Source organism: Salmo trutta, chromosome 33 (assembly GCF_901001165.1).
Source record: "Salmo trutta chromosome 33, fSalTru1.1, whole genome shotgun sequence".
NCBI lineage: Eukaryota > Metazoa > Chordata > Actinopteri > Salmoniformes > Salmonidae > Salmo > Salmo trutta.
This window is the reverse complement of record NC_042989.1, coordinates 31,241,211-31,249,198: the sequence shown is the minus strand read 5'-3', so window position 1 is coordinate 31,249,198 and position 7,988 is coordinate 31,241,211.

The following is a 7,988-nucleotide window of genomic DNA, read 5'->3' as shown; positions in this document are numbered from 1 at the left end:
TGGGGTGGAGATGATGGTGGTGGAGGGGGGTCAGGGGGGCTCTTGGCTGCTCTCCTCCCCTCCTGTCAGCCCCCTCTCTCGGCCAGGCGGTGTTGGGGCGGCCCGGCTCCTCGGCAGCAGATGCGAGCCCTCATGTCAGTGGCAGCCAGTGGCCCGACGGGCGGAACGACGCTCGCACCTCATACCTTATTGAGCCATCTCCCCTAGCAGATGGCGAGCTGCTGCGGGCGCTCCTCTCCCCGATAATTACCAGGCCTCGCTACAGATGGAAATGTCAGTCAGCCCTCACAGGTCCTGGTTCTTGCCATTGCCTCCATCCACGGCCCCTCTACCTAGGCAAGGCCTCTGCCAACACTTACCATGTGTTTTGTGACTGTACACTAGGCAGGAAACAAAATATTAATTTTAACATGAATATTCATGCAGGGATGGTGGGTAGGTAGAGGGAGGATCATGTAACTCTCCGCACAGTTGGGCAGGTTGCGACACCGTTTTCCTCCTTCTTTATTCCTCCCTTTTCCCTCCTTTTCCATATCTGACGCCAAACTTTTCCTCATTCTCTCTCACAGTTGAAATACTTTCTACTTGTACAATACAGTTGGGGAAAAACCTGTTTAGTGGATTGGGATAACTGTTTGCAAAATGGATGAATTCTAGCAGATGCCAGGACTAACCCCCACTTATCTGTGATAAGGTGAGCAGATGTCCCAGCTTGGCAAGAGCAACGCTCCCACTTTTATTACTCCCTCCCAATGTATCCCAGGAGAAATTTCCCATCGCATTCACAGATAATCTATCTTTGCAGAGAACGAGGCGACAGGGTGCTGACGTTTTATTTGTCGGTCCGTGTAAGACTTAATGTGGATGTGTTTGACTTGGTTCCTGTGTGTAAAAAGCTCAGGTAGATTAAACCTAAGTAAATTCCCAGGATGCACCAGTGGTTGACAAAGACACCAAGACCAAGAGCAACAGCTCACTTTAGGTACCTTGCTGCGTACCTCCAGATCACCAAGACTCAGTGCAGAACTGACAAAGGCATCATTATATGCCACTTCACTGTTTAATGTCATTTTGCTTGGGAGTTACTGTCAGCTCATCACAATGCTGTGGGTGATTATTGTCTGTAGATAGTTGGCTATGTCACGGTGCTGATTACATTCACACCTTTATCTTTTCATTTCTTGATTCACTCACTCCAAATACATTTCCATCAGAAATACCAGTCATCACAAGCAAGGCAGAACCTAAACAAACATGTTTAGATTCATCAGAACTAAAATGGTGACACTGATGATGTGTCACTTTCACATACTGTACATACTGTCCATATCTACCTACAAAGCATTGTCACCAGAACAATGACTCAATGGCAGAGAGGGGAAAATACCACGAGTCACCCTGGGCAGATGTGCAATGAATGCAAGTTGGCCAGTCAACTCTTGCTCTCTGCAATGCAACCACTGTTAATTTTTCCCTGCCTGCTCCTGCCACAGAGTCACAGACCTAAGCCTGGCTGATGCTGAGAGGGGCATTCTGCTGGCCGCAATGCAATGCAATGCAGATGCAGTCAGTGCAGGAAATTAACACCGCTGGTGTGGTCTCTTACAGTGCTCACGGTAATGGGATGTTCTTCTACTGCAAACTTTGCAGCAGCAGCTGAGGGGAAAGATTAGAAGGATGTAATGCATGAGTTGCAGATTTTCTATTGTATAGTTTTTCTCATATCATTACAATGTATTCGATTTGGGAATAGCTTGGAGTCTTTGCTTTGGGTAAAAAAACACTATATTCAGAGGTTTTTAATGATTTCTTTGAGACACTGCATAGTGGGGTTGTTTGTCAGTACATGGAACCATTGTATCCTTTCACTTTTGACTGCACTAAGTGGAAGAAATTATTTCATCACGAGGACAAACTCAATCGGTTACAGCATAACAACACAACCTCTCACTCACTGACACTCAACAGTAGAGTGAGATGGAAACTTGAAAGCTTATGATGCAACGCACCAGCAATACAGCACTGGCATTAAAAAACCATGAGAATCCAGCCCTCAACTGGAACACTATCTAGGCTACTGTTGTCATAACTCATGTTTGAACCAACAGTACTCCTACAATCCCTCATGTCTGAACCAACAGTACTCCTACAATCCCTCATGTCTGAACCAACAGTACTCCTAAAATCCCTTATGTTTGAACCAACAGTACTCCTACAATCCCTCATGTTTGAACCAACAGTACTCCTACAATCCCTTATGTCTGAACCAACAGTACTCCTACAATCCCTCATGTCTGAACCAACATTACTCCTACAATCCCTCATGTTTGAACCAACAGTACTCCTACAATCCCTCATGTCTGAACCAACAGTACTCCTACAGTCCCTCATGTCTGAACCAACAGTACTCCTACAATCCCTCATGTTTGAACCAACAGTACTCCTACAGTCCCTCATGTCTGAACCAACAGTACTCCTACAATCCCTCATGTTTGAACCAACAGTACTCCTACAATCCCTCATGTTTGAACCAACAGTACTCCTACAATCCCTCATGTCTGAACCAACAGTACTCCTACAGTCCCTCATGTCTGAACCAACAGTACTCCTACAATCCCTCATGTTTGAACCAACAGTACTCCTACAATCCCTCATGTCTGAACCAACAGTACTCCTACAATCCCTCATGTCTGAACCAACAGTACTTTTACAGTCCCTCATGTTTGAACCAACAGTACTCCTACAATCCCTCATGTTTGTCTCTCTTGACGTGATAATTCTCGTGTCACACCCAATACAACATTGCTAGCCCTGGTCAGCCATGATATGTGGTCTGAATGAAGTTACATTTTTATTGTCTAGATGCAATTTCTGACAAACATATATTTTAACTTCACTGTCACCTGTCTTAAGAATGTGTTTTCACTCCTCCATCAATCCTCTACCCATTGGAATAAAACAAAACAAAAACAAAAATACATTACTCATTTGTGGTGTGCAGATGCGCTTCAACTCAACCTCACTTTGCATTAGACCCATTATGCAAATGTTCCCGCAGTACATGATGAGTAAAATAGGTATAGAGGCCTCCTTCAGGACCAATCAGAAAAATGTGCACTTAAAAGCCATTTGTGGGGAGGAAATAATGTCACAGGTTCTCTGTCCTTGACTAACGGCTCTCTGGTCTCCTGTGATGGAGAAAGGTAGAGTCACACCTGTTTCATCCCTTTCTGTTTAATCTGGGCCAAGCTAATTCAGCCCCGTGCCACAATTACCACAGCTGAAGCTGTCAAAATGAATCACTGAAGTTTTCACTGCAATCTTCCAGTCTATTGCTCTTATCCAGATTGTGTCCTTCCTATGTTCGATCAAGTTCAAACCTCATATGCAATATTAACTTTTTGGTCAATTACACTTGGTATGATGGTGGAATTTTAAATCATCACTATTGTATGTTCTGTAAGCCTACTTTGTGCTTCTCGTAACCATCACTTGCCTTGTTGACCTACAACATCACCTGTTGTCCACTGTCATCATTTCACATTGTGTAATTATCCTGATTGTGATTAATTATACCTCAGTATGTTTGCGGGATGCTGCATTTGACAGGTTAATGAGCAGCCACATGCTATTTTGTGGTCTGGCGAGTTTACTCTCAAATATCCTGTTGTAACACACTGGTAATAGTGGAGGGCAAACCTGCTTGCCCAAATAGATTAAACCCCAGCACTTATTGCATTTAATCACTGATTCCATCCACCTACAGTACCAGTCAAAAGTCCCCTCATTTAGCCAAAGTGCTGAACGTTTCCACTGTTGTTTATGAAGGGTTTATACTGTATATAACAGAAAGCTAACAGCTAGCGATTTCCCCTCATTTAGCCAAAGTGCTGAACGTTTCCATTGTTGTTTATTATGAAGGGTGTATACTGTATATAACAGAAAGCTAACAGCTAGCGATTTCCCCTCATTTAGCCAAAGTGCTGAACGTTTCCATTGTTGTTAATGAAGGGTTTATACTATATATAACAGAAAGCTAACAGCTAGTGATTTCCCCTCATTTAGCCAAAGTGCTGAATGTTTCCATTGTTGTTTATGAAGGGTTTATACTGTATAAACCCCTCATAAACAACAATGGAAACGTTTAGCACTTTGGCTAAATGAGGGGAAATCGCTAGCTGTTAGCTTTCTGTTATATACAGTACAGTGCCTTCAGAAAGTATTCACATCCCTTGACTTTTTCCACATTTTGTGGGATTAAAACGGATTAAGTTGGTCAACGATCTACGTAAAATACTCTGTCATGTCAAAGTGGAAGAAAAATTCTAACATTTGTAAAACAATTATGATAAATAAAACACTAATATATCTTGATTATATAAGTGTTCAACCCCCTGAATGAATACATGTTAGAATCACCTTTGGCAATGATTACAGCTGTTGAGTCTTCTTCATAACTCTCTAAGAGCTTTCCACACCTGGATTGTGTAATATTTACCCATTATCCATTTCAAAATTCTTCAAGCTTTGTCAAATTGGTTGTTGATCATTGATAGACAACCATTTTCAGGTCTTGCCATAGATTTTCAAGCAGGTTTAAGTCAAAACTGTAACTCAACCACTGTCTTCTTGGTAAGCAACTCCAGTGTAGATTTTCGCCTTGTGTTTTAGGTTTTTGTCCTGCTTAAAGGTGATTTTGTCTCCCAGTGTCTGGTGGAAAGCAGACTGAACCAGGTTTTCCTCTAAGATTTTGCCCGTGCTTAGCTCCCTTCCGTATCTTTTTTATCCTGAAAAACTCCCCATTTCATTAACGATTACAAGCATACCCATAACATGATGCAGCCACCACTATGCTTGTGGAGAGTGGTACTCAATAATATGTTCTATTGGATTTGCCTCAAACATAGCATTTTGTATTAACTCCCGAGTGGCACAGCGGTCTAAGGCACTGCATTTCAGTGCTAGAGGCGTCACTACAAACCCTGGTTCGATTCCAGGCTGTATCACAACCAGTTGTGATTGGGAGTCCCATAATTGGCCCAGCGTAGTCTGAGTTGGGGTTTGGCAGGGGTAGGCTGTCATTGTGAATAAGAACTTGTTCTTAACTGACTTCCCTGGTTAAATAAAATAGTTCAGGGCTAAAAGCGAATTGCTTTGCCACATTTCTGGCAGTATTAATGTTGCAAACAGGACGCATGTCATGGAATATTTTTATTCTGTACGGGCTGTCAATTTTAACTGTCATTTAAGTTATTATTGTGGAGTAACTACAATGTTGTTGATCCATCCTCAGTTTTCTCCTATCACAGCCATTAAACTCTGTAACTGTTTTAAAGTCACCATTGGCATCATGCTGAAATCCCTGAGAGGTTTCCTCCCTCTCCGGCAACTGAGTTAGGAAGGACGCATGTATCTTTCTGGTGACTGGGTGTAATGATACACCATCTAAAGTGTAATTAATAACTTCACCATGCTCAAAGGAATATTCAATGTCTGCTTTTTCTATTTGTACCCCTCTACCAATAGGTGCCCTTCTTTGCGATGCATTGGAAAACCTCCCTGGTCTTTGTGGTTGAATCTGTTTTAGAAATTCACTGCTCGATTGAGGGACCTTACAGATAATTGTATGTGTGGTGTACAGAGATGAGGTAGTCATTCAAAAATCATTTTAAGCAGTATTATTGCACACAGAGTGAATCCATGCAATTTATTATGTGACTTGTTAAGCAAGTGCTTACTCCTGAACGTATTTAGGCTTGCCATAACAAAGCTGTTGAATACTTATTGACTAAAGAGATTTTTATTAATTTGTAAAAGTTTAGAAAACAAAATACCATTTTGACATTCCGTCTCTATTTAATCCTTTTTAAATTCAGGCTGTAACACTTTTTATTTTTAAGTAAAGAGGTGCACTGTACCAGGGCAGAGATACTTAGAAAGGAGGAGATAGGAATCTCAGTGACCGATGAATGGAGAAAAATATAACTCCCCTGTTGACAAATCACGTTCACGTTGCCATGCTGCATCACATGGTTGCTTAGCTAATCGTCATGCAATCCCTTCTAAAAGTCAGGATATGAGAAACCTCCTTGTCCCAGAATCGCCCAGAATGCACCCATTGACGAAGAATGGGCAATGTACACAATGGGCGTTAATATGATTCCAAAGTATCTCTTTACGTATAACATAAGTAAATTCACTGATGTACTAGGCCAATATTCTGCAGACATTTCTTTCGTATTTACTACTGTCAGTCCTATAATGTGCAATATGAGATGTTTCTCTCTCCATGATCTGTGATCTGACAACCCACGTATGCTTTGTTAGCAGTAGCCTCCCACTGAAGCCTTTACGAGATGAGTATTGGCCTTCACAACTTTATATTGGTGAACAACTACAGTTAATTGCTTTCCATTTACAGAACATGTACTTACCCAAGGGATATTGTATAAACCGCTTTAAATTATTTCATTTGAACATTTTTAATCTTGCCCTTGTGCTTTACCAGTGGGTAAAGTAGACATTTATAATTACACAGCTTTCAAACTACAATACAAGTAAATGAAACAGACATGGGCGATGCTTTGGTGAATAAACCCTATGCATCAATCTGAACGGGCCTTTGGGGTATGTGCAAACAATGGGTGGATGAAACAGTTGAAACCACATGCTCAAGTGCTGGAAGCCAATTAGGTTTCCCTTTATCGACCGTCCTTTTTTAGTCCAGTCAGCCTCCTACTCATCTCCTCCGTCTGTTTATCTCAGAGACAGTGTGCTGCTTTCACAACCTGCGCTCGAGATTGAGAAAGAGAGAGAGAGGACAAAGACAGAGAGAGGACAAAGACAAAGAAGGAAAAAGACAGAGCGAGGAGGAGAGAGATGGGTGTCCTAACACAAAAAGTACATAAGAGAGTAAGTGAGTGTGGGAGTGAGTGAGGTGACCTTGTAACCAGGTGGGTTGACTTGGACAGACTGGTAGGATGTTCGTGTCTACGGGGAAGGACGGACAGATGCTCGCCTCGTTCCCTGGGTGAGACATTGGGCTCCCGAGTGGCACAGTGGTCTAAGGCACTGCATCTCAGTGCTAGAGGTGTCGCTACAGACACCCTGGTTTGAATCCAGACTGTATCACAACTGGCTGTGATTGGGAGTTCCATAGGGCCATGTACGGTAGAAGGTGGCGGAGCGGCTTTAAGGAGAGGGAGGAGGCCTAAGAGGAGGGCGGTGGAAGATGGCGGAACAGCTCTAAGGAAAGAGAGAGGGTCCATGTACCTCCCCACTGTTTCCACTGATCCTGTCTGAGCTGCTTATCGACCCTCTCCCACACTGCTCTCTGGTGTTGTGGCTCTAGCACTCTAGCACTAGGGGCTGTGGGTTTAGCCTGTCTCAGACTCTCTGCTGCTGGGTAGCACTATAACATCACACAGGGGGTAACATGGGAGACATGGATTGGAAAGTATTTGTACTCCCATCCTCCCCTTGGTAAGCATGGGTTCCTTTTCTGAAGTCACGTTGTTAATTACTTGTTATTTGTTTACCAGGTCTGTTGTACAGAGTGATAGCTTATTTGATAGCTTATTGCACAGTTTCAATGCATACACTCAAATGAGGTAATGCTAAAGAACTTCAAGAGTATAATTAATATTAATTTAACTAGAGTGATATCCACTGTGCAATTCAAATATACACTACATTACATTAATTGGCTTCAAATTTGCTGATAATTGCACTATTTCTTTTGAAGCTGACCCTATTTCATCTATGGCCAAAAATAGCAGGGCAATTTCCCACTGGAATAAAAACAAATTACGCTGTGTGATTTTTCATATATTGGGGGAATTACGATTTTACAAATATGTTTTTGTTCGGCATGTGAATTATGAGTTGTAAGACTCCTAATCCTAATTAATCAAAGCTGAGCTGTTGTTTTCTCTGGCATGCTGCATTCATACACACACACACACACACACACACACACACACACACAC